Below are 27,645 nucleotides of genomic sequence, written 5' to 3'. Positions count from 1 at the left end.
GGGGTGAAACATCACAGCAGGACTGAGAGAGGATATTCCTGCAGGATCGCCCAGTGACGCTGTGTTCGTGGAATTAATCAATAACAATGGGTCTTCCCTTTCCTCTGATTGGTCTACAGACCCCGGGAGCCCCGCCCTCCTGCACCTTGACCTTCTCAAGATGGCGGCCCTCAGGCCCGCGCTCCCTCTTCCCTCAAACAAATGGCGGCCGTGACCCTGGGCCCCTTCCCTGATCAGAGACCGCCGCCTCCTTACCCGGGCCTGGAGGGACTTTTCCGAGTTTTTTTTAACCTTTATCCGGGATTTGTGAATTCTCTCCGCTCCTTTCGCCCGGCGAGGCTCCCACACACCGGCTCAGAGCGCCGCTTTCTGAAGCCGATCGCAGCCGCTGCCGGAGAAAGTAGCTCCATGTCTCTCTCTCTCTGTGCCCTTACCAATGTGACACTGCGCATGCTCTGCATAGAAACCAAACTGCGCGTGCGTCTGAGGTTATCAGTGAGTTTAGAGAGAATATTCATATCTGCACAGACTGATGGGTCAAATATTAGTCATTAACAATGGCTTTGTCGAGTTATAATCATGGAGATGTATAACATGCAAATTGTCTGGTCCAAATCAACCATACCGGCCAGGTATGTAAATCACCAACTGTTCTTGGATTTTGAAAAGAAGTTTCTTACTCGAGTTATGCAAATCGATTGGAAATATGTACGTTATCAGATTTACATTTCAACTACAGTATTTTTTAAAATCTCACATTGATTTATGAGAGACGTTTAATGCTCCACTATGTCGTTAGAATGATCAATCCTGCAAAATAGTTTGCTCTCTGACCAATCTTGAAGCGTTCACTCCCGAGAATTCTTTGGCCCCTCTCCTCACTCACTCTGGTTAAAGGACCGGCCGCTACTCGGTCCTCCTGTTCCGCCCCTTCCTCCCAATTGCAGAGTTGATTCAGGCGTGACTTAGCAGGCAAGGGACAAAGGAAGTTTGAGTCGATGTTTTGTGACGCGGTGAAAATATCCAGAATCTTGAACGAGAGGCCTGGGTTCAATTCACAGCTTGTGCAGATGTATGTAATAACAACTTTAGCAGGTTCATTAGGAAAACTAAGGGAAGTCAGAAAGAGAGTGAAAACAAGAGAAAATGCATGCAATGTGATGTGGCTTTCAATGCTCAGATGATTTGACTCTTTACCAAGCGTTTCAGGGTCCCAGTACAGACTGTTGCATTGCTCTTCGTGCACAGCCAGATACCACGATTGTGGGGGCAAAATGTTGTGGTGGGATATAGAGATGCTTTTCTGGAAGGCGCTCGGTTTTTGTGGTGAAAACAGTTGAGAAGGAGTCGGGTTTTTTATGCAGATACCTGTCTCCCTCCTGTTGCAGCCTCTTATTATTGCCCTGACTTTACCTCGTACATGGAGAAAGTAAGGACTGCAGATGCTGGAGATCAGAGCTGAAAAATATGTTGCTGGAAAAGCACAGCAGGTCCTTCCACATCCTTCCCGAAATATGGGCATCAGAACTGCACACAATATTCCAAATATGGCCGCACCAGTTTTTTGTATAGTTGCAGCATGATATTGTGGTTCCAGAACTCAATCCATCTACGAATGAAACCTAACACACTGTATGCCACCTTAACTGTACACCTGGGTGGCAACTTTCAGGCATCTATGTACATGGACTCCAACATCCCTCTGCACATCTACATTACCATGAATGATTCCATTGACCCAGTACTCTGCCTTCCTGTTATTCTTCACAACGTGCATCGCCTCACATTTAGCTGCATTGAACTCCATTTGCCACCCTTCAGCCCAATTCTGCAGTTTATCCAAGTCCCCCTGCAATCTGTAATATTCTTCCACATTGTCCACTACTCCACTGACTTTCGTGTCATCTGCAAATTTACCAATCCATCCACCTATGCCTGCGTCTAAGACTTTTATAAAAAATTACAAACAGCAGTGATCCCAAAACAGACCCTTGTGGCACACCACTAATAACCGCACTGGTGGCTGATTATTTTCCATCATCCACCACTCGCTGCCTTCTTTCAGAAAGCCAGTTTCTAATCCAAACTGCTAAATCACACTCAATTCCATGTCGCTGCATTTTATCTAAGAGCCTACCATTTGGAACCTTATCAAAGGCTTTACAGAATTCCATGTATACCACGTCAACTGCCCTACCCTCATCTATATGCTTGGTCACCATCTCAAAAATACTCAATGAAGTTTGTGAGACACGACCTGCCCTTGACAAAACCATATTGACGATCTGAAATCATATTGTTGTTTGCCAGATGATTACAAATATTGTCTCTTGTAATCCTTTCCAAAACCTTTCCTACAACAGAAGTAAGGCTCGCTGGTATATAATTACCTGGGTCATCTCTACTGCCCTTCTTGATCAAGGGCATAACATTTGCAATCATCCAGTCCCCTGGTACTGAACTTGTAGGCAATGATGACTCAATATCAAAGCCGAAGTATTTGCTATCTTCCCCCTAGCTTCCCAGAAAATCCATGGATAAATCCCATCCAGCCCAGTGGAATTGTCTACTTTCAATCCTTCTAGAATTGATAACACCTGTTCATAACTAACCTCGATCCTTTCTCATCTAACATCTTCTACCTCATTATTGTCTGCAATATTCTCATTTTCCTGAGTGAAAACCAATGAGAAATATTCGTTTAGCACCTCTCCAATTTCCACATTGTCCACACTCAACTTCCCACTTCTGTCTTTGATTGGCCCTATTCCTACCCTATCCTTTATTCCTCAATTATCTGTAGAAAGCTTTAGGGTTCTCCTTTATTCTACTCGCTAAAGACTGCTCGTGTCCTCTCTTTGCTCTTCTTAACTCTCTTTAAATCCTTCCTAGCTGATCTGTAAGTCTCCATCACCTCATCTGTACCATTTGCCTCATCAACACATAAGCCTCCTACTTCTACTTAACAAGAGATGCAATTTCTGTGGTAAATCACGGTTCCCTGACCTTATCACTTCCTCCCTGCCTGACAGGGACATACCTATCAAGGACACGCAATATCTGTTCCTTAAACCAGCTCCACATTTCCATTGTCTGCATCCACTGCATTTCACTACCCCATTCTATGCATCCTAATTCTTGCTGAATTGCATTATAATTGCCACTGCCCCATCGATAATTCCTCACCTGTGGCATGTACCTATCACTTTCCATCGCTAAACTAAACATAACTGAATTCTAATTACTGTCTCCAAAGTGCTCACCTACAACTAAATCAAACACATAGTCCGGTTCATGACCAAGCGCCAGATCCAATGTGGCGTCCGCTCTTGTCGGCCCTTCGACATACTGTGTCAGGAAACCCTCCTGTACACGTTGGACAAAAACTGATCCATCCGATATACTAGAGTTATAGCATTTTCAGTCAATGTTTGGGAAGTTAAAGTCCCCCATAATGACCACCATGTTACTTTCACTCCTACCCAGAGTAATTTTGCTAATCCTCCCTTCCCCCTCTCTGGAACTCTGCAGCAGCCTATAAAAAAATCCGAGCAATGTGACCTCCCCTCTCCTGTTTCTAACCTCAGCCCACACTACTTCAGTAGAGAAGTCCTCATCAAAAGTTCCCTCAGCCACCGTTATAGTATTCTTGACTAATATGACATGCACGGGCCCATTGCGGTGCTTCAAACTCCATGAAGCAGCCGTACTCTCTAGGACAGACAGACTCAGTCCAGAACCTCCTCTGTCCTTAAGACCTTATGCACTGCCTGCACTCCTCGTTTTCCCATTTGCACGTTCCTTTTCCAACCCACCCCAACTTCATCACTCCGCAATTGGAACTGTCAAGGACAGAAATCTGTGGAATACCCTCCCTAACCTTCTCTATCCTCCGTTAAGATGTATTTTAAAATCATTCTCTTGAATCAATGTTTTGATCATCCATGAAGCACCGTAGGAGATTTGGTATTGTGAAAGATTCCATACAATGCAAGTAGTTGTTGTTATTGCCATACGTTAGGAGAAACAGGAATGATGCTTTCAAAATGTTAACAAGAAAGTCACTGATAGGCGCAGTGTGTAGGCCAAATAATAACGTCACGTTGGGATGGGCAATAAACAAAGAAATAACTAAAGCCTGTAAAAATGGCATGTCTATTACCATGGGTGATTTGACTCTACATGTAGATTGGTCGAACCAGCTCAGTCAGGGTAGCCGTGAGGAGTTCATTAAGTGTATCCATGATAGTTTTTTTGAACAGCATGAAATGGAACTGACAAGGAGCAATCTATCCAAGATCTGGCCCCTGTGCAATGAGACAGGAATAATTAATGACCTCAGTGTTAGGGATCCTCTTGGGAAGAAGTGATCACTGTATGGTTGAAGTTAGAGTACATATGGAGAGTGTAAAGATAAAATCTAATACCTTGGTCCTGTGCTTGAACATGGGGAACTAAAATAGAATGAGGGAGAACCTGATAAAGTAGACTGAAAACAAAGATTTTATGGTGGGACAGTTGATGAGCAGTGAAAGATTTTCAAAGTCATTTTAGGAAGTGCTCAGCAAAGGCATATTCCAGTGAAAAGGAAGGACTGTAAGAAAAGGCGGTGTACAAAAGATAGGGAATTCTACACCAGTTAGTTTATTCTCTGTAGTTGGAAAGATGCTTTGGTCTATTATCAAGGAAGAAATAGCAGGGAATCTCGACAGAAATTGTTCCATTGGGCAGACAGAGCATGGAATCATGGAATGTCTGGATTTCCAAAAGGCCTTCAACAAGGTGCCACGCAAGTGGCTGTTGCATTATATAAGGGTGCATGGGATAGAGTATTAGCATGGATAGAAGATTGGTTGATTAACAGGAAGCAAAGAGTGGGGATAAATAAACCTTATTCTGGCTGGCAATCAGTAGCTAGTAGTGTGCCTCTAGGATCAGTGTTGGGACTGCAATTATTTAGAATTGATACAGATGATTTGGAGTTGGGGACCACATGTAGGGTGTCAAAGTTTGCATATGACACTAAGATGAATAACAGAACAAAGTGTGCGGAGGACTGTGAAACTTTGCAGAGGAAACGCGATACATTGAGTGAGTGGGCAATGGTTTGGCAAGTGGAATATTATGTTCATAAATGTAAAGTCATACTCTTTGGTTGGAGTAATATTAGTAAAAAGATTATTACTTGAATTTTTTAAAAATGCATAATTTGCTATGCAGAGGCACCTGAACATCCTTCTGTAGGAGGGTTGGTCACCAGGTACAACAATCAATTCAGAAGACAAATAGAATATTGTCCTTCATTGCTGAAGGGATTGTGGTTAAAAGCAGAGGTGGGCTATAGTGGGTGCTGGTGAGCCCACACCTGGAGTACTGCATGTAGTTTTTATCTCCTTTCTTGCTCAAGGATGTACTGGCACTAGAGGGGGTGCAGAGGAGGTTAACTATGTTGACTCCGGAGGTGAGGGGTTTGGCTGAACAGAGACTGAGTAGATTGGGATTATATTCATTGGAATTCAGAAGAATGGAAAGATATAAAATAATGAATGCAATGGATAAAATAGAAGTAGAGAGGATGTTTCCACTGGCAGACGAAGCTAGGACAAGAGGGCATCACCTCAAGATTAGAGGCAGCAAATTTAGGACTGAATTGAGAAGGGACTTCTTGACCTCAATGGAATGCATTGCCCAGGGAAGTAGTTGATGCTAGTTCAATGAACGTTTTTAAAGCTAAGTTAGTTTTTTTTAAAAAAAATAATTAATTAAGGAATACGGTAAGAACGTGGGTAAATGGTTCTGCACCCATAAAATGATCAGCCATGATCTTATTGAATGGTAGGGCAGGATGGCCTTCTCCTTTTCCTAGATCTTTTGTTTTTATATTATGCATGCCTCCATCACTCGTGACTTGAAGGTGCTGGTGTTGGATTAGGATGGACAAAATTAAAATTCACAGAACACTAGGTGATAGTCCAACAGGTTTATTTCGAAGCACTAATTTGCCTGTCGTTCATCAGTTGGTTGAGTGATTTTTAACTTTGTCCCTCACTCTTGTAACTGAGAAACAGCAACAAAAGCCACGAAGCAGTGCGCAAGCTCCAGCCAACAGTTGTTATTGTGGACAATGAAGAAGGTTATCTCAGAATACAGTGGGATACTGATCAGATGGGCCAGTGGGCTGAGGAGTGGCAGATAGGATTTAATTTAGATAGATTAGGTGAGTACATCTGGTTAACATCGACAGGTTGGACCCAAGAAGTGATTGATGTCAGCGGTGGACCAATGCCTAGGCAGGGGCGGAGCTGGAGGACCTGGCGGGGCAGTTGGTCCTCCGACCAATCAGTGAATGAGGGGGGACGAGACTTTCCTGGGGCGCGGATGTTCAGAGTGTGTGTGCGCGGAGAGCTGTCGGTAAGGAAAGAAATAAACAGCAGGAAGCGGGAGGGAAATGGTGTTGGTATGGTCTGAGAGGTTTTACAATCATTTGGTACACATCGGAAAATACAAATTTGAAACTTTTGCAGCAAACGGGAATATGCCTCGTTGAGTAATCGGCCCGAGTGAGCGCCGCCATCTTTATTCGGGGCAATGATTCACTGGACACGTGCGCGGCCGCCATCTTTGTAGGGGGCAAAGTTCAGAGGGATGTATGTACAGCCTTCCCTGGTAAAAAGAGTCATAGGGCAGGATTTACACAGAGCACATTCAAACCCAGAGAAATGGACTTTTTTTTCTGGATTTATTTAGTCATTCATTTAAATGATTTGGATGTGAATAGAGGCCGTATAGTTAGTAAGTTTGCAGGTGACGCCAAAATTGGAGGTATTGTGGACAACGAAGGAGGTTATCTCAGAGTACAGTGGGATATTGATCAGATGGGCCAATGGGCTGAGGAGTGGCAAAAAGAATTTAATTTAGGTAGATTAGGTTAGGATATCTGGTTGGCATAGGTTGGACCGAAAAAGCCTGTTTCTGTGCTAGACATCTTTGACTTTGGGATCATAAAAGTGAACTCTGCTCTGGTTCTTCTCTGGGTTCTCTGATGTCCACTTGTTCAGTATCTAGCTTCCTCAGTCTCATGGGCATATTTTTGCTCTGTATAGTATTTTACTATTACTTTCACAGCTGTTTTGTAAATGAATTGAAAAATGTAGAGCTGGAAAAACACAGCAGGCCAGGCAGCATCCGAGGAGCAGGAGAATCAATGTTTTGGGCATAAGCCCTTCTTCAGGAATGCAAATGAATTGTCCACTGCTGCCCGGCTCCTGACCATATGCTGTTCCATTATCAGGTTATTTTTTCCACAATATCTTTGACAGTCAGGAATTCTTTTTTCCAATAAGCGAGTGCATTTTCCTTCCATTTCTGACAGTCAAATTCTGCCCCATTCCCATTCCCTGTGATCCATGTTGCACTCCCTGAAACATCAACTCTGTATTTCTCCTTCCACAGAAACCAGTGATCAATCCCAAAGCCTTGTTGCCTGTGGAGAGGGTGATGTTTGACTGCCTTGTACTGCTGCAGTTTGTGTGGTGAAGGTGGTTGGGTAAGAGACAGTACAGATTACTTACTCAGTGATATTGAAGAGTGGAAGATATCTGTACAAATCATCATGGTTTTAATTTCACAAAAATATTATTGAGAACTTTTGACGTAAGGCTACAGATGGAGAATATTGTGTCCAGTGGCCACAACCATTGCCAAATAAGCAGTTTTTCAAGAATGCCTTAAAGGAAGAAAGTAGATCTTAGAGGGTTAGAGTGGGTATTCCAGACCATGTTCCCTTGGAGTCTATAGAAACAGTCACACAGGTGAACTCAAAAATAAACACATCATTGAGAGTCTGAACTAAAATGAGCTATTGAGATATGAAAGGGTGTGTGGTGCAGGGAGATAGGAATGATTACACCCAGGAATTAATTCAAAGGTGCGAAAGTAAATTGTTGTTGCTTATTGATCTTTTGATTGATCAGCAAGTTTTGGTACAAGTGAGCACTTCGGCAGTCGAGTTTTCAATATTCTTGAGATTATCGGGAGGGTGAATGTGGGATGCTGGCCAGGAGTGGATTTAGATAATGAAATCTAGAGTTAACAAAAGGAATGAATGAGAGTTTCAGTAAATGAGCTGAGACACTGGTGAGGCCAGGTGATATCACTGAAGTCGAAATAGTGGACTTGGAGTGGGGCTGGCCTGTCATCCTCACCTCATTCAGCTGTTTGTCAGTTTGTGAATCAAGTGTGTAACAAGCTTAGGAACTGAGTGTCCCTGGCAGAATCCAAACTGGGAATCGAAGAACAGGTTATTGCTGAGCAGCTGCGTGACAGCACTGTTGATGACACCTTCCATCACTTCACTGCTGAGTGAGTGTGGACTGATGGAGGGGAATTGGCTGAGTTGGATCTGCCCTGTGTTTTTGTGTTGGAACATCCCTGAGCAATGTTCCACAAAGTCGGTAGGTGCCAGTGCTGGAGCAGTACTTGCCTTGGTGGGCAGCAAGTTCTGAAGCACAGCCATCAGTACTATTGCCAGAATATTGGCAGGGCCCCTAGCCTTTACACTACTTATCCATTTCTTGATCTGATTTGACATGAGTTTTAAACCAAGTCGATTCATATCTGTGATGTCAGGGACCAATGGAGAAGGCTCATCCACTTGGCACTGCTGGCTGAAAATTGCTGCAAATGCTGTCCTCTTATCTGTGGAATGGTGTGTGAGACCCCTCCATCAGTAAGGGTGGGATATCTGTGATTCTGTAATTGTCCATCTCCATTCCTGACGAGGTGTGGCAGAACTGCAGAACTCAGATCTAATCCATTGTTTATGGAATCACTTAGTTCTATTTGGTGTTGTTTTTGCTGCTTGTAGCTGCACCAGGTTGGCACCTCATTTTTGGCATGCCCTCCTGCATTCACTATTGAACCAGGATTGATTCCCCTGGCTTGATGTTAATGGTTGAGTGGGGGATATACCAGGCCATGAGATTTCAGATTGGACTGGAGTACAGTTCTACTGCTCTTGTTGGCCCAGAGTGAGGCAGAGGTTGCAGGGACAAGAGGGCTGATTTTGTGGTTGTATTTGCTGGTGCATTGGTAGATGTAATGTGGTCCATCCAGTTTCATTCCTTTTAGATTAGATTAGATTACATAGTGTGGAAATAGGCCCTGCGGCCCAACAAGTCCACATCGACCCACCGAAGTGCAACCCATCCAGAATTGAACCCGGGTCTCTGGCACTGTGAGGCACCAGTGCAAACTACTGTGCCACTGTGCCACCATGCCGTCCTTTGTTGAGACTGTGCAGTGATTAATACAATGAGTGATTTGTTGGCCCATTGTCGGCTTTCTTTCCCTCAAGGACATTGTCAATGGCAGAAAAAAACATCCTTAATGGTCCCATGGCAAACAGTTGATTCTTCATTCCAGTTTCTTTATTTTTCTTGACTTCAGAGCAACCCTCTACCAATTTGGGATTCAAACCTGAACTTCAGTTGTATATTTTAATATTCTTGATAAATGATAAATACGACAGGTTTGTTCACTTATTTTTAGAATCACTATCACAGGTTTTGTTTTTCATTATTTCGAAAACAATGTCCATTATCCTGTCTCCTCAATCCTCCCCTCCAACAACAAGAGTGAGGAGCACATGGAGTTTCTCTGTCAATAACATTGAGATAATCCGATCAGCTGCCTCTGCTTCTTTCCTCCCTCTCCACGAGCCCACCGAGCCATTCTGCCTCACAAGGATGCTCCTCATTTAAGTCCTAAACTTGCATTTCCTAGAGTCCCTTGTCAAGCTTTATTAGAGGTCATCTTAACAATTTACCCTAGAGTAGCTAAATTATGGACATTCCAAATCTCTCTCTCATCCTCCTGCTTGTCACTGCAAACCCCCCTCCCCTTGCAATTCACAGATATTGTTCCATGATCTGTCTGTTTTTTCTGGTTATGTCCTTCTCTCCCATTCTGCAACAAACTGATATCTGACCTCACCATCATTGGAAAATCCTGCTCCATCTCCACTCTCCCTTTCCTTTCTGAATTCCTTGTATTTGGTGTCCCTCCAGGATTTTTCCTTGGTCCGTCCTGTTTCTCACCTACACACTGCCAGGAGGTAACGTCGCCCAAAAGCACTGTGTTAGGTTTCACGTGTACACTGACAATGTCCAGCTCTCCCTCCCCTTCATCCGTCTCCATTACTCCACTATTACTCAGTTATCAAACTGCTTACCATGCTTCGATGAGCTGCAATTCATTCCAATGAAACACTGAAATTGTTAAACCCATTGCCTTCAGTTGTTATTCCAAATACATTTTCCTTACTGCTGTGTACCTCCCTCTCACTGGGAAGTGTCTGAGGCAGAACTACATTATTCACAATATTGCTTTCATATCTGACCCCAAGGTGCCCTTCTGATCAGACATCTACATAATCACAAACACCAGGAATTCCAATCTCTAAAACGTTGCTTATCTCCTTCTCACCCCAGCTTCATTGCTACTGAATCCCTAACCTGTGTCAGTGTTGCCTTTAACTTGCCAAATCTGAAACAGAACCCTTGATTCCGCGACAGACCCAAAATCTGGTTCAAGACTCACCCGTAATAGGACACATCCTCTCCATATTTACCCTGTCAAACCTCGACAGATTCCTGTATGATTCAAAGACATCTCCTCTCAGTCTTCCAAAGTCCAGTGAGTAGATTCCCAACTTGTTCAGCCTTTGCTTACAGGATAATCCCTATAAAACAGGGATGATCCCAAAGGATCTTCTCTGAAATGCCTCCAATCAACTGCTCTATTTCGTTAACTAAAGTGACCAAATCTGTTCACGTTCCTCCAGTTGTGGTCTCACTCGCCATTTGTTTAGTTGCCCTAAGGTATACATTCCAAACTCTTATGTTGCAAATTCCTTGAAATAAGGGACAACATTCCATACCGCTTCCTGATTCCCTGTTGTAACTGTGTGCTAGCTTTGTGTTTCCTGCTCATTTTATCCCAGTCCCTTTGTGGTGCAGCTTTCTACAGTTTATCCCAAGTTATACTCCATTTGCCAACTTGTTGCCCACTTTTCCTGTGAATATCTCTCTGTAAACTGTTTATAATTCTCTTGGAACATTCCTGTTTTGCCTTGTCTTGATTTTCCCCCTCATTATTTGAAATATTTACTGTGAGCACTGGGCAGTGGGAATCATGCTCATTTGTTATCTTTTCAGGGATACTCTGTTTAATGACTGGGAGGAGCTTGCTGCCCCTTAGTGAGAATGGAGACAACTTGCCCATCGAGCTGCATGAGCCTTTCACACCCCCATGTCTTATTGATGAGGCTCCGCGGCAGCACGGAAGAACAAAAAGGAAGCAAATCCTTCTCTCCATATCTCACTGAATCTTGGAACATTCTGTCCCATATTCAGTCACATGAAGTCCCAAGGTGGAAACTCATAGAAACCCACATAGATTTGCCCCTGAATTGCCTGCTGACCTCCACCAGCGGTAATGTGTACAGTCCTCCTGGGCCAGGAGGAAGGGATTGTATGAGTTTCAAACTTGAACTGACAGTGACGGATTTTATAAACTTGTATTACAGGCAGATATTCAGATGGTAATCTCAGTCACTGTAACGCCAAACTGACAGAATTACTCAATACATCAGGACCTGGATATTCATATTGTGTGAGAGTATTGTGTTCCAGATCAATACCATTTGCTGCATAAAAGTTCTTCTTTGAAACAAACCATCCTCTCAATAGATCTTCCCAAATCTTCAACATGTGTTCTGTAACCCTTGTATAATGAGCTGACGGGTGTAAGATTTAATATTATAATGTGTAACTTTTGTAAACCGCTCTGTCACAGCTCCCCACAATTTTCTTTGCTACAAGGAGAATACTCTCAGTTTTTCTAAACCCCTGATTCCCCAATGTCTGTTTGCTCTCTATAAGGTACACATCAGGATTGTGTTGGAACATTCTCCACTTGCCTGCATCAGTGCACCCCCCCTCACCCAACAAGATTAAAGAAATTGAACATCCTCCAGGGTAAAGCACTGTACCTGAGTGGTTTCCCATCCACCACCTTCAGCATTCCCTCTCCCCATCCCCGAGGGACAGTGGCATCACTGTGTGAAAGATCAAGTCAGCATTGTCCTCCCAGACCATAGGACTGCTCTCTATTAGAGAGAGATGTCTGGTGGTGGTTAACCTGAAGGTTACCACAGTGCAGGCAAGGGGCTCGGTTGAAAAGGACAGTCTATTAATTGTGGATGGTTATTCTTGATGTGTATTAGCAACACACATGTCACATGAGTAATTAATGTTAAAAAAGCCCCACAAATTCTGCAACTAAAATCCCTCATTCCTTGAACCATCCTGGTAAATCTCCTGTGCCCCCTCTGAGGGACCCTGCCATCCTTCCTAATGTTTTGGGCGATCTCTGGTTCACACAGACCCAGCTGCTCTGTGTTCCTGTGGGTGATATCAAAGAGCAACGGTTTCACTAAACCTCACTGTCTGGAAGTGAGTGAGAGACAGAAATCCCGATGGCATTTCAGATGTATTTAGGAACACACTTGCAATGCCAAGGCTGACAGGTCTCTGGGCTCAGTGCTGGAATATGGGATTAAAATAGTTAGCTGGGAGATTTCTTTACAGCATAAACCCAATGGACCACAAAACCATTTTCTGTCATGTAGACCACAGACGCGTAATATAGGAATATGACAAGCCACAATAGAAACCAGGTCAGAGAAGGTGATATTAGAATAGGTGATACGGAATTGATTAATATTTTTTGCACGAAAATGTGGCAGAGGTTAAGCGGGACATTGTGGAGCTCAGGGTTCAGGAATCTGAAATAAAAATGGGTTATCCTGAACGTTGGAATTAAAGAAAGGCACATCACAGAAATTTGTGAGGGTGGACAAGATTAGAGATAGGGAGGGTGTTGAGACTGGAGGAGATTAGAGATTGGAAGATGTTGCATTGATTGAGATGTTTTTGATCCCAAAGATAGTGATAGTTCAGAGGCTAGAGAGGAATTACAGAGATAAGGATGAGTTGTTAACTTTCCCAACACTACCTCTTTACTGATAATGATTGTTTCTCTGTCATCATCTGCCATTGCCTCCATAGGCCTGCAGCAATGAGAATATGCAGATAGTAAGTTCCCGTTAAGGCCAAGGCTGGGAGGCGTCGACAATGCTGCGTGACCTGAGAAATTGGAGCTCTGATTAAGAAAATGAAGAAAGGATATGGTAGGTACAGACCATGGGGTTTGAGTGAGTCCCTAGAGGACTATAAGGGCAGTAGGAGTATATTCGCGGGAAACCAGGAGGCAGAAAAGAGGACATGAGACTCAACAGTCAACAAGACTGTCTATGGAACAGCAGGAGGAGGGAGAGATTCTGTAATTATTTCATGTCAGTTTTTACTGAAAGGTGATATAAAAGTTGAGATGTTGTAGAAATAAATAGTGATAAGTTGGCAAGTGTATATATTACAGAGGAGGAGGTACTGGATGTCTTAAAATGCATAAAGGTGGATAAATCCCTGGAATCTGATCAGGTGTATCCCAGAACTTTGTGGGTAAATAGGGAAGCTTTTGCTGGGCCCTCGCTGCAATATTTGTATCATCGATCGCCACAGGTGAGGTGCTGGAAGATGGGTGCCATTATTTGAGAAAGGTGGTAAGGAAAAGCCAGGGAACTATAGACCGGTGAGCCTGAAGTCAGTGGCAGAGAAGTTGTTGGAAGGGATTCTCCGGGACAGGATTTACATGTCATTGGAAAGGCAAGAAATGATTCGGGAGAGTCAGCATGGCTTTGTGCATTGAAATCATTAACTTGGACTTGAGAAAGACACAAGGTTTCACATAACACACTGGTTAGCAGCTTCAATACCATAGAATACTGGCGGAACTAGCTGTTTGAATACGGAATTGGCTGGAAGGTCAAAGAGTCAGAGATGGACAGCACAGAAACAGAGACCCGTCGGTCCAACCAGTACATGCTGATCAGATATCCCAATGCAATCTAGTCCCCCCTGTCAGCACCCGGCCCATATCCTTCCTATTCATATACACATGAAGATGTCTTTTAAATGTTGCAATCATAATGGCCACCACCACTTTCTCTGTCAGCTCATTCCATACACGTCCCACCCTCTGTGTGAAAACGTTGCCTCTCAAGTCTCTTTAAAGTCTTTCCCCTCTTACCATAAACCTATGCCCTCTAGTGCTGGGATCCCCCACGCCAGGGAAACGTCTTTGTCTATTTATCCTATCCATCCACCTCATGTTTTGATATACATCGATAAGATCACCTCTCAGCCTCCGACGCTGCAGGGAAAACTGCCCCAATCTATTCAACCTCTATTTAACCCCCCAGCCTAGCTCAAATCCTCCAACCCTGGCAACGTTCTTGTAAATCTTTCCTGAACCCTTTCAAGTTTCATAAAATCCTTCCAATAGGAGGGAGACCATATTTGTACGCAACGTTGCAAAAGTGGCCGAAACAATATCCTGCACAGCCACAACATGACCTCACAACTCCTGTACTCAATACTTTGTCCGATAAAGGAAAGCATACCAAATGCCGCCTTCACTATCCTATCTACCTGCATTCCAAGGTCTCTTTGTTCAGTAACACTCCTCAGGACCTTACCATTAAGTGTATAAGTCCTGCTAAGATTTGCTTTCCTAAAATGCCATTCCTCAGCCCATTCACCCATCTGATCAAGATCCCATTGTACTCTGAGGTAACCTTTTTCACTGTCCACTACACCTCCAGTTTTGGTGTCATCTCACTAACTAAATTTCCTATGTTCACATCCAAGTCATTGATATAAATGAAGAAAGGTAGTGGATCCAGCACTGAACCTTGTAACACTCTACTCGTCACAGGCCTCCAGTTTGAAAAGTGACCCTCCAACACCACCCTCTGTCTTCTGTCTTTGAGGCAGTTCTGTATCCAAATGGTTAGTTCTCCCTGTATTCCATGAGCTCTAACCTTGCTGAGCAGTCAGTGTCATAGTGGAGGGTACTTTTGGACTGGAAGCCTGTGATGAGCAATATGCTGTCAGGTATTGTGTTGGGTCCACTGCTTTTTGCCATTTATATAAATAATTTCTATGTGAATATAGGAGCTATGGTTAGTAGGTTTACAATAGACACCAAAATTGGAGGTGCAATGGACAGCAAAGTTACCTGAGAGTACAATGAGACTCCGATCAAATGGGCTGAGGAGTGGCAGATTCAGTTTAATTTAAATAAATGTGAGGTTCTGCATTTTGGAAAAGCAAATCAAGGCAGGACTTCTACACTTAATGGGAAGGCCCTGGGGAGTGTTGCTGAAATAAGAGATCTTGGAGTGCAGGTTCATAGTTCCTTCAAAGTGGAACCATAGATAGGCAGGGTAGTGAAGTAAATGTTTGGTGTAATTGCCTTTACTGGTCAGTGCATTGAGTACAGGTGTTGTGACGTCATTTTGCGGCTGTACGGGACATTCATTCAGCCACTTCTGGAATTCTGCTTTCATTCCTGGTCTCCCTGCTATTGGAATGATATTGTGAAACTTGAAAGGATTCAGAAAAGATGCAAAGATGTTGCCAGGGTTGAGGGATTGAGCTTATAGGGAGAGGCTGAATAGACTGAGGCTGTTCTCACTGGAGAATCGGATGCTGAGAGGTGACGATAGAGATTGATAAAATCGTTAGGGGCATGGATAGTGTAAACAGCCAGGGTCTTATTCCTGTTTAGGTGAGTCCAAAACCAGAAAGCACAGGAGTGAGGGAAAAGATTGAAAAGGGATATTAGGGGCAAAGTTTCAAGCTGAACGTGGCACGTGTATGGAATGAGCTGCCAGAGAAAGTGTGGAGGCTGGTACAGTTAGAACATTTAAAAGCCATCTCACTGGATATGTGATTGGGAAAGGTTTCGAAGTCTATGGGCCAAGGGCTGGCATGTGGGACGAGATTAATTTAGGATATCTGGTCAGCATGGACAAGTTGGACTGAAGGGTCTGTTTCTGTGCTGTACATCTCTATGGCACTAATAACTTAAAATTAAGATAGGTTTCTCTTTTATGGAGAGTTAGCAGAAGGTCTGACAATTCTCCTTGGAGCTGAGAAGGTTAAGCAGTGATTTCGACCAGGAGTTGATTTGTTTCCAGGATATTTCATTTACAGAGAGACAGAGTGAGAAATTTTTAACGTCACAATTTTTAGTAACTATTTTCAGGTAACTGGCAAATAATGCAGAGGAAAAATGTGAAGATTATTTCACTCACTAAGTTCTTAGCATCTGGAACAGTTTAAAAGACAGCTGGATGCAGATACAGTAGTTATTGTCAAAACAAATTTGAAATGTAACTTTTTTAAGGAAGGATTTGGAGGGCTATGTCCAAATGGGAGGTGAGTTGGGATAGACTGGCACCATCTCCAGAGGGAGAGAGTACAGCCCCAATGGGCTGAATAGCCTCCAGTCCCTGTGTTCTGTGATACTGACCCATTCACTGTGAATGATGAAGCCCATCACAGGGCAGAGCCGTCGAGATGTACAGCATGAAAATAAACCCTTTGGTTAAACTGGTCCATGCTGACCAGATATCCCAACCTAATCTAGACCCATTTGCCAACACTTGGCACATATCACTCTACACCCTTCCTATTCATATACCCATCCAAATGCCAAATGGTTTAATTGTACCAACATCCTCCACTTCCTGACAGAAGATTCCATACACGCACCAACCTCAGTGGGGAAAAAAAATTGCCCCTCAGATCCATTTTAAATTCTTCCCCTCTCACCTTAAACCTATGCCCCCTCATTCTGTACTCCCCGACCCCAGGGAAATGACCTTGTCTATTTATCCTACCCAGGCCCCTCATGGTTTTATAAACCTCTATGAGGTCACCCCTCAGCCTCTGATGCACCTGGGAGGATCCCACCACTCAGGTCACAATGGGGCCTGGCTGATTGACATAGCTTCAGACCAATAGGAGAGTTGGCGTGATCCTACAACCAATGGGAGTGAATGAGGGGTGGGTTCAGCAGGCCAACACATGACCATCAGCTTTGCAGGTGCAGTGTCACTGTGAGGGGGGACTGAATGTGAAGGAGTGGGAGAGACAGCAGATACTGGGAGAGAGATGGAGTTAGTGTGGACTGGGAAGGTTGATAAACACTGTTTCAGTCTGCTGGACCTGAATTAGATACTCCGGGTAAACTAGAACCAAAAGAACTTCGGATGCTGTAAATCACACACAACAACCAGAAGGGACTGGAAAAGCTCAGCAGATCTGGCAGCATCTGTGAAAAGAAATCAGTTCGCATTTTCGATCCAGTGACGCTTCCTCAGGAACTGACGTTACTGAGAAAAAAAAAAGTCTGTTTTTATGCAGAAGGTTGGGGTTAAGGAGTAAATGATAGGTGGGGATAGAGTCCAAAGAGAGAGATAGGAGCAGTTGGACAAAGGAGTGAATAATGATCGGACGGGGGGGAGGGTGAATAGCTGTTTATGGGGACTGTTAGTGACTAACCATAGGTAGTGTGTACTGGAAGGCTATGCAACAACAAGGCCTGGTATGTGGGGTAGGGGGCAAAGACACGAGGACGTGGGAGAGTTCAGGACCTAAAATTATTGAATTTGATGTTGAAGCCAGAGGGTTGCAGGGTCCCCAAGTGGAAGATGAGGTGTCGTTCTTCCAGCTTGTGTTAAAGTGTGCTGCTGGAAAAGCACAGCAGGTCAGGCAGCATCCAAGGAGCAGGAGAATTGACGTATTGGGAATGTCAGCACTTCATCAGAAATGTGGGTGGTGGAATACGGCTGAGAGATAAATAGGGAGTGGTGCTTGGGGTTGGGGGAAGCGAGCTCGGAGGCAATAGGTGGTTGTAGATGGAGGGTCGTGGTGAGAGGGTGGAATGGATAATTGGGAAGGAAGATGGGCAGGTAGGACTGTTCAAGAGGCCAGTGCCGAGTTGGAGGGTTGAATCTGAGATAAGTTGCGGAGTGGGAGATGAGGAAACCTTGATGCCATGTGTTTGAAAGTTCCCAAAGTGGAAGATGAGGTGTTCTTCCTCCAGGTGCCGGGTGGCTCGGATTTGGGGATGGAGGACTTGCATGTCCTTGTCAGCGTGGTGGCGGATGGGGTGGGGGGTAGGCGAAATGGTCGATCACAGGGCGGTGGGGTTGGTTGGTGCATGTGTCCCAGAAATGTTCCCTGAAATATTCCAAAATTTGGCATCCTGAGAGTAAGGGACACAATAGGTGAGGTGTTTGGGTGGGCAGGGAAATCTCTGCTGGATGTGGGAGGATCCAGTGGTGCCTTGGATGGAGTTAAAGGGAAGGTGTGGGCACAGGTTTTCCACCTCTTGCAGTGGCAAGCGAAGGTGCTTGGGGTGGAGGGTGGGTTGGTGGGGACCGTGGATCTAACGTGGAAGTCACAGAAGGTATGGTCTCTGTGGAATGCTGAAAGGGGTGGGGAGGGGAAATATATCTCAGGTGGTTGGATCTGATGGTGGAAATAGCAGAGGATGATGCATTGTATCTGGGTGGAAGGTGAGGATGGTGGGATTCCATCTTTGTTGCATTTGGAGGGGTGGGGTTCAAGGGCAGTGGTGTGGGAAGTGGAGGAGATACACTGGAGGGCATTGTTAACCATATGTGAGGGGAAATTGCAGTCCTTGAAATAGGAAGCCATTTGGTATGTTCTGAAGTGTTCTTCCAGCTTGCATCAAGCTTCACTGGAACACTGCAGTAAGCATGAGACAGAGATATTGGACAGGGAACAGTCTTGTGTGTTAATGAGCAGGCAACTGGAAGCTCAGGGTCTTTTTTTGCAGGCACAATGTAGATCATCAGCCACCATTTCCACCACCGCCACTGAGATGCTGGAAGGTTCCTGTCTCCTCCATTAACAGCTTTCCACCTTCCCACTCCCTTATCTTTCCAAATGTTCCTGTGTCTCTTTGGGCTCTGTCCCCACCTATTATTTACTCTTTAACCCCTATCTCCTCTAGCCCAAAGATCTGTAGGTTCGGTGAATTGGCCCAGCTAAGGTTCCTGTAGGGTTCAGGGATGTGCATTAGTTCGGGGGAAATGGAGAGTAATAGAATAGGAGAATGGCTCTGGGTGGGATAAACTTCGGAGGGTGGGTGTGGAATTGTTGGGTCAAAGGGCCTGTTTCCTGAAGGGATTCTAATTTTCCCAGCTGTCATCTGTTCTGAGGAAGGGTCACTGGACCCACGATAACCCATGGTGTGTGCAGGAGGAGGAAAGGGGAGAGTGGCAGCAGAAACCAGATGAAATTTCAGTGTAGACTGGGAGGGTTTATTTACACTCTGCAAGTCGTTAGTCTGAATTAGAAACTCTTGGTCCCACGTTTGCAGCAAAGGGGAAGATGGCTTGGGCCTCAGGTAGTGAGAAGTCCTGGGTTATAGCCGCCATCGTTATTTGGGGCAAGGTACAGCAAGGAGCATGCACGTGTCCTCTTCCTGGGTGGGGGCGAGGCGATTTGAAGAGGAGCATTTACACATCAAACACATACCGAGAGAAGTGTTTGTCTTCACTATTCATCTTGCACTGACTGTGAGCTTTGTTTTGTGAATTCATTTTATAGGATATTAATTGAGAATAATTGAGACTGGGATCTCAAAAAAACAAGGTTCTACAGTCAGCGGAGTCCTCAGGATCTGAATATCATTGGCATTTAACTGTGGAATGAGAAAGGTTTGTCTGTTCTGTCTGTGGGAAAATATCTTCAATATTTTTGTCAAGCCAAAAGCAGAAAGATGTTCAAGGTCATGGTTGGATCACCCTTGGGGTATGTGTTCAATCCTTGGCCCTGCAGCTGTGGAAGGAGGTATTGGCATGAGAGAGAGCACAGATTTAACCAAATTCCACCTCTCCTTTTTGCAGGAACTGTCAGATTTAGTCTCAATCATCCACTTTATAATGTTAATCTGTAAACACCCTACTTCCAATTCTCTGCAAATTTCTCGTGGAATCAAATTCCAGCACCATTTCAGGTGGAACATTCCAGATTCTGACAATTGTCTGTTCATTCAGAAACTGCTAAAGTCCATTTTGACTCTGGGGTTACAAAGGGATGAATTGAAAGATGCAATGCTGGTCTGAGCTCCCATTGAGATGCATTGGAACAGTACAGGAGGCTGAGGGCAGTGTAGGTGTGAGCAGACAATGAAAATGACAGGGCTGCACTGTGAGGGCTGCTTGGCTCAATGAGAGTGTTCTGGAGTTGGGTGTAAATAGTGAGGTGAGACAGGGAGAAGGTGAAGCTGAAACTCCGTTTTAATTCAGGCCTTTCAGAAATTCAGTCCCAATGGGAATAGCCAATTTGTCAGTGATACCTGTGGAGTATTTAAGTTTTTAAAGTATGACATATCAGCTTAAGTAAAGATTTTTTTTGTTATTATAATGGACATGTTTGAAGTGAAGGAAGGTTACTCACTCATTTAAATTCTCTTAATGGGAGTAACTAGATGAATGTAGAGACGTTGTGACAGGAGCCCTCAGACCCGTGGTGTGTTCCTCTTGCACAATGTGGGAAATAAGGGCAGCTTCCAGTGTCCCTGACGGCTATTTGTGCAGGAAGGGTTCCCATCTGCAGCTACTGGGAAACTGCCTTTCAGAGCTGGAGCTGTGAGTGGACTCACTGTGGAGCATCTGCAATACTGAGAATGTTATGGACAGCACGTTTAGTGAGTTAGTCACACTGCAGGTGAGGGTTACACAGGCAGAAAGGGAATGGGTGAACATCAGATCAAGTAAAAGGCTCAGGAAGTGAGTACAGGAGTCCCCTGTTGTTATCCCCTTCTCATACAGATACTGTATACCGCTTGGGATTCTGTAAGGGCGGGAATGGGTGGGGTGGCTTCTCGGGAAATCAGCATCAGCCAGATTCATGACACCACAAAGAGCTCTGCTGATCAGAACAAGAGGAATGAGAGTGGCAGGGCTATAGTGACAGGGGATTCAATAATCAGGGGTACAGCCAGGCACTTCTGTGCCCACAGACAAGAATCCAGGATGGGATGTAATCTCCCTGGTGCCAAGATCCATGATATCATGGAGTGGCTGCAGGACATTCTGGAGCTGGAGGGTAAACAGTCCATGGTCGTGCAACACACAGATACCAAGGACATTGCTAAAGAGAGGGCTGAGGGCCTGAAAGATGGACATAGGGAGAGCAGAGATGCATTAAAATGTAGCTCCTGAAATGTAATAATGTCAGACTTACTTCCAGTGCCATGTGCTAATGAGAGCAGGAATGAGAAGGTAGATCTGCTGGATGTGTGACTGGGGAAATGGTGTACCGCAGAAGGGTTATGATTCTTCAGGCACTGGGACTGTTTCTGGGTGGGACCTGTACCAGCCTGACCGGTTACCCCTGGGCAGAGCTGAGACAAATCTGGTGGGGGATTTTGCCAGTTCGATTGGTGAGTTTGTAACTAGTCTGGCAGGGAGATGGGAACGAAAGTGTAGGCTTATATGGGTCAGATTCAGGACAGGGAATGGGAGGTAGAATATTAGTGATGTAGTTAGCGGCTCAGAAAGCCAAAGGAAAGGAGGATTAAACGAAGATTGAGTCCCTCTTCATCCATCAGTCCTGACATCCCAGGAAGGTGAGTCAACAAAATCTGGAGCTGTTTACATGTCTATGACTCTGTGCTTCAGCAAAATGGTGGAAATCTGCAATAAAAACAAAAAGCGCTGGAGATCCTCAGCAAGTCTGTCAGTGTCTGAAATGATGACAGATGCAGGAAACATTGCAGCCTTGAAGAAGTGTTCAGATGATCACACCAGGCACTGCAATATCGGTTACACGCTGAGTGCCAGAACGTGGGACTAGCATAAATAGGTGCTTGATGACCAGCATGAATACGATGGGGCTGGAAAGTTGACGTTTCAGTCAGGGCTATTTATCAAGACTGACAAAGGGTCCCGACCCAAAACATCAACCTTCCTGCTCCTCTGATGTTGCCTGACCTGCACCTCCCCAGGTCCATATTGTACAGACTCTGACTTCCAGCATCTGCAGTCCTTAACTATCTTCACATCCCAGGACTCATCTGGTTATCCTCCTTTACACTCTCTCAATAAGCAGGAGAGCCTTCCTTGGAAAAGGGGAACAAATGTGTATACAGTACTCCAGGTGTGGTCTCACCAAGGCCCTTCCAGAAAGGGATCCCTGTCCCCATCTTCTCCATAATGGTCATCAAGCGCACGTGCCTGGTGTGATCATCTCAACACTTCTTCAAGGCTGCAATGTTTCCTGCATCTGTTACCATTTCAGATGCTGCCAGACCTGCTGAGGATCTCCAGCACTTTGTTTTCTCTGTTATAGAGTATTGAAAGGGGGGATTTGCAGTTGAGAAATTCAAATTGAACTTCATGTTACTGGATCCATGCCGATCTGAATATCATTGACCTTTTCATCTGGATGGAAAGGTGGTGTATTCTGTCCGTGGGTGAATATTTCAAATGTCTGAGTGACTGGAAAAAGTACTGAGACAGCGAAGTCCATGTAAGTGTGGGGACGATGGAGAGAGATTTCATTGGTTTTTGAAAGTCTAAACAATCATGGCACATTTCCCTGGAACAGGTAAGCCACAGATTGGTTTTGTATGAGGACAATTAGCCATGAAACCAGAAAGACAAAAGGATTCCTGCATCATGGAAAAAGCTATGAAAATGGGATTGTTGTAATGGAGTGAATTATCGATCATTGATTGTAATCCATTGGCGTTGTCACATCGGTTCCAGCGCCGTGGGGAAACACGGGAAATTTGATGAGTGCAGTGTATGTTTCAGTTATTCAACTGGAAAGGTGAAGAAGAAATTTACAAGGATGATGCCAGGTCTCAGGGGTCTGAGTTACAGGGAGAGGTTGGACAAGTGAGGACATTTTTATTTAGCAGAGGAAACTGCGGGGGAATATTTTATAGAAGTGTATAAGACCATGAGAGGCATGGGTAAGGTGAATGCACTCGGTCTTTTTCACAGGGACTCAAGGATTGGAGGGCATCAGGTTAAAGGTAGAGGAGAAAGAATACAAGAGAACCTGAGGGGCAACTGTTCTACACAAAGGTGGTACGTATATGGAATGAGCTGCCAGTGGAAGTGGTTGAGGTGGGTATATTAACAACATGTAAAAGACATTTGGACAAATACATGGATAGGAAAGTTTCAGAAGCAGATGGGCCAAGTGCAGGGAAATGGGGTTAGTGTGGATGGACAATCTGATTGGCATGGGCCAGTTTGTGCCAAAGGGCCTGTCTCTGCTGCAGGACGTTATAACTCTAAGTGCATTTGCTAATTTTCCCCCTAACTCTGTTGGTATCCTGGGATGTATTCCATCAGGGCAATGAGACTTGTTTATCTTTATCTCCATTAGCTTGCCCAGCTCTCACTCTTTCGTGATAATGGTTGTTTCTTGGTCTTCACATTCCTCAGACTCCTTATCAATTACTGGCATGCTCTTTGTGTTCTCCACTGTGAAGACTGACTGCTGTGTGCTCATATTCCTGAACCCTGCTGGCTAGGAATAACTAGGCACAGAAATCTGAGAGGTCTTCTTTGAGTCTTTTATTGATGAAACATGGCAGGTACATGGATAGTGTACATGCAAAACACCTCCAGGCAGCATCAGGTAACTCCCCGCCTGTCCGATGTACAGCTCCCCTTCTTATACCTTTTGTGGTTTGTGACTTTGAATACAGACTGTCTCTCAATATTATCTCCATGGCAACGGCAGTTCAAAAGTCTAGTTCAGTTCAGCACTCTGTTGTTCAACCACACACCCCTCCCCCACGCCCCCGTGGCTCCCTCAAGTACCTGACAGGTGCTTCAGTTTCAGTGGGGTATCTATCAGGATTCTGATGTGCAGGTGCCGGGGTTGGGGTGGGGTGGACAAAGTTAAAAACCACACATCACCAGGTTATAGTCCAACAGGATTATTTGGAAGTACAAGCTTTTGGGGTGTGCTGTGATTTTTAACTTGATCAGGATTATCTCTATGGTAACAGTTAAGTGCTTCAACAATTACAGAGGCCATATGTTCCCCATACAATAGGTTTCCCTCTAGCAGGGTAAACTGCTATTCTGTCCCTGGGGATAGCTACTCATCACTTTTTATCCCCAATTCCATCACACTTTCTGTTGAGCTTGGAAGTTTTTCCAATCTCCGAATTTATCCTTGGTCTTTGCCAATTTGTATGCCTTCGACTTCAATTTCATAGACTCCCTTATTTCCTTCGACATGGCAGATTACTCCTTTTCCTGGTCCTTCCTTTTCACTGATATATATTTTTGCGGAGAAATTTGAAAAATTACTTTGATATTCCTCCACTGTCTGAGAACTGTCCCACAGTAAAGTCTTTGCTTCCAGTCTGCATTAGCCAACTCCTGCCTCATCCTATTGTAGTCTCCTTTGTTTAAGCACAGGATCTTGGGATTAGATTTAATCTTCCGCTTTCCATCTGTGTTCTAAATTCAACCAGATTAATGACAAGTCTTTATCAGATTACGAGGGGAGGTGATGTTTCCTGGGTGTTTTGGTTTCATTGTCAGTGACCTTGGCTTTGTAAAAAAGGTCCAGGATAGATATTCACAACAGAGTATTCTGGACGGTGTGAATGTACTACACAGTCTAAAACCATAAATCACTGTCTCCCCTCAGTTTAAAATTGCAAAACCATTATCTCCTACACACTTCCTCACTACCTAAGTTTGGAACGCTAATCCACCTGACTATCCTGCTGTTTCTGAAAATCTCCTTTGGTGAAGGTGGTGAGTTTTGGATTCATCTTTCTGGTTATTACCGTATGAAGATAAGCCCTGGGCACAGGAGAGGCAATGCAGCCCTTCGAACCAGCTCCACCATTTAATTCGGTGATGATTGAGCTCACATCGGTCTCAGCTGGATTTTCCCGCCTGCTCTCTCTCACACTTCAACCCATTGCAAATTAAAAATCTGTATCTCTTCATTAAATTGGCTCACGTCTTGGCATCCACCGCATTTTGAATAGGGAATTCCACAGATTCACAACACATTGAGATAGGTACATTCTTCTTGATGAGAATAGAATAGAATCCCTATAGTGCAGAAACAGGGTATTCATCCATCGAGTCCACACCAACCCTATGATGAGCATCCCATTCAGACCCACTCATTCCCTGTAACCCTGCATCTCCTGTGGCTAATTGCCTAACCAGCACATGCATGGACCCTATGAGCAATTTGGCCTGACCAATCCACCTAACCTGCACATCTTTGGACTGTGGAAGGAAACTGGAGCATCGAACAAAACCATGCAGACATGGGGAGAATGTGTATACTCCACACAGTTGCCTAACGCTGGATTCAAACCCGGGTCCCTAATGCTGTGAGGCAGCAGTGCTAGTCACTGAGCCACCTCTGCTTAAAATCTGCTGCCCATTATTAACCTCCCCACCCCACAATTGGCTGAATGTATATTCCTTACGTCAGAAGTCCGGGTGTCTAAGCAGATGTCTCAGTAAATCCCAGTGACAGCCCACATGTCCTGTGTGTCTGAATGGATAACCTATACACAACACCCTCCAGCCCACACTTTCTTTCACTTTCCAGGGAAAGGTCTCTAGAGGCTTCATGGGGACTACAACTCCCACAGTCCCTGAGGCAGGGACCACATGTGTGTGGGGAAATATATGTATATTCTGTATATGTACAGAATGTGGGCGGGTTTTGGAGCATGTTCTTTGGGTTAACTAGTGGAAAGCATTTCACACTGTGATTGGCTGGAGAAGGGATGCATCTGCCGATGGTATTGATCAGTTGGGGGGGGGGGGGGGGTGCAAAGTGTCACTACACCCAGATGGGACCAAGTTCCATTCGCAACTTGTCATAACACTGGGAATTGACCAATGGGAAACAAGGAAGAATCTGACCCATTCTCCCAGTGAAGGTTCCTCTTCTGTCCAGGATCTGCCACCTCCCTTTCTGTTTTATTTTGTTTCATTCTGCTGTTGTATTATTGACTTGCAGCAACTGAAGGGAAAGGAAGTGAACCCAGAAAGGGTGCAGAGTCTAACTAGGGACGGGAAGTGGTGCCGTGGATCTGTTTATCAGTAACTCCATGAGAATGTAGAGGGTGTACATTAGGGGCAGTAGAGTCAGAATGGTGGGAGAGAGTAAGTGGGCTGGAGGGTTACAGCTTTGGGGGAAGAAAGGGGAAATAGATATTCCACAGAAACTAGAATTGTCTGTTCTGAATTTCTAATCTGTACATATTCCTTTATTCAGGGTGCTAGATAGTGAAGATTTGCAGACTGAAATCTCAAAATCATGTGCAGATTGTGATAAAGTTAACCAGCATTTGAAGAACCAAAGATGGAGAATCACTCGGCCAAAATCCTGCAACACTCTCTCCCAGCATTGTCGGTCTATCTGCGCCAAATGGACTGTGAATGGTTCAAGACAGCAGAGATTCCCATCTTCTGAAGGGTAACTAGAGATGGGGAATACAGGCTGACTGAGCCAGTGATGCCCATATCCTGGAAATGGGTTCTATCTCTCATTGCTGAAACCCAGTTGATGTTACTGCAGGATGATGAGGGATGCTGAGTGCATCCTCCAGGAAGAGCACCATCATATTACCCCTGCCTACACCCACACAGCAACGTCACTGGAACAAAAGGCAGTGAAGCCAAAGGAGGACTTAGATACAGTTCTTCAAGGTAAAGTCATGAAAAGGGATTGGAACGCAGCAGGAACAGGAGACTGAGCAGGATGGTCAGCTGTTTCCCATTGAATGGTGGAGCAGGATTGAAAGGCTGAATGGTCTCCTCCTGCTGCTATCTCCCAGGTATGTATATAGTCATGGAGCCCGGGTAGGAAGAAGGGGGCAGGAATTCTCCAGGAGATTGCACTTCCACAACAGTTTTCAGTGAGGGATGGTTTGATGGATTTTATTTAACATTTATCTTTAACACAAGGTTTGTAAATTTTGGTTTTAAAACGTTGTAAGAGCTTTTTGCACCGCAAGCAAAATTAAAGAAAATAAATTGAACTGTTTGAATATAACAGTTTTAAAGCTTTCAACCTCCTGTAAAACAAAATCCTGTCTATTCCCAGACACCGTCACTTTCCAGCTACTCAAACTCCATTACGCGCCAAGCAAACCATTACAAGTGACAGAGTGAGAAGGGACTAAATCAAAGTAGAGTTGTGGGGAGGGGGCAGGGGTGGAGATAAAGTACTGTATCCCCTGCGGTGCCCACCTCTATCTAAAGGCATTGAGGGCATTGATCCACACCACATGCTCCTTCTCCAAGGACACCCTGCTGTGTAGCCTTTATCCTCAATCATAGAATAAAATCCCTACAGTGTGGAAGGAGAGCATTGGCCCATCAGACCCCAGCGACCATCAAAAGAACATCACGTCCAGAGCACACTCTCACTGTAACCCTGCATTCCCCACGGCTGATCCACCTCGTCTGCACAATCCTGGATCCTGTGAACAATTTAGCACAACTGATCCACCTAACCTGCACATCTTTGGACTGTGGGAGGAAGCCAGAGCACCTGGAGAGAATGTGGGAACTTCACACAAGCCGTTGGACAAGGCTGGACTCCAACCTTGTGCCTG

The 27,645-nt window shown here is 44.7% G+C and overlaps 2 long non-coding RNA genes across 5 annotated transcripts in view; both read left to right on the top strand.

Moving 5' to 3' along the window:
* LOC140471958 (uncharacterized) overlaps positions 1-27,645 on the top strand; it is a 122,986-nt gene that overhangs the window by 82,380 nt on the left and 12,961 nt on the right. The gene's annotated exons all lie outside the window — the stretch shown is intronic.
* Positions 573-27,098, top strand: LOC140471960 (uncharacterized). 4 transcript variants are annotated; one of them, XR_011957293.1, is made up of 5 exons: positions 573-632; positions 7,453-7,546; positions 13,131-13,252; positions 23,021-23,107; positions 26,301-27,098. It is a non-coding gene; the product is annotated as an uncharacterized lncRNA (long non-coding RNA). The 4 variants fall into 4 exon arrangements; XR_011957292.1 differs by lacking the exon at positions 573-632 and adding an exon at positions 6,353-6,411; XR_011957294.1 differs by lacking the exon at positions 573-632 and adding an exon at positions 6,353-6,411 and having other exon boundaries at positions 23,021-23,146.

The sequence above is a fragment of the Chiloscyllium punctatum genome, unplaced genomic scaffold (genome assembly GCF_047496795.1).
Source record: "Chiloscyllium punctatum isolate Juve2018m unplaced genomic scaffold, sChiPun1.3 scaffold_211, whole genome shotgun sequence".
In the NCBI taxonomy this organism is placed as follows: domain Eukaryota; kingdom Metazoa; phylum Chordata; class Chondrichthyes; order Orectolobiformes; family Hemiscylliidae; genus Chiloscyllium; species Chiloscyllium punctatum.
Note: the sequence above shows the minus strand (reverse complement) of the source record. Positions and strands in the feature narration are given on the sequence as shown.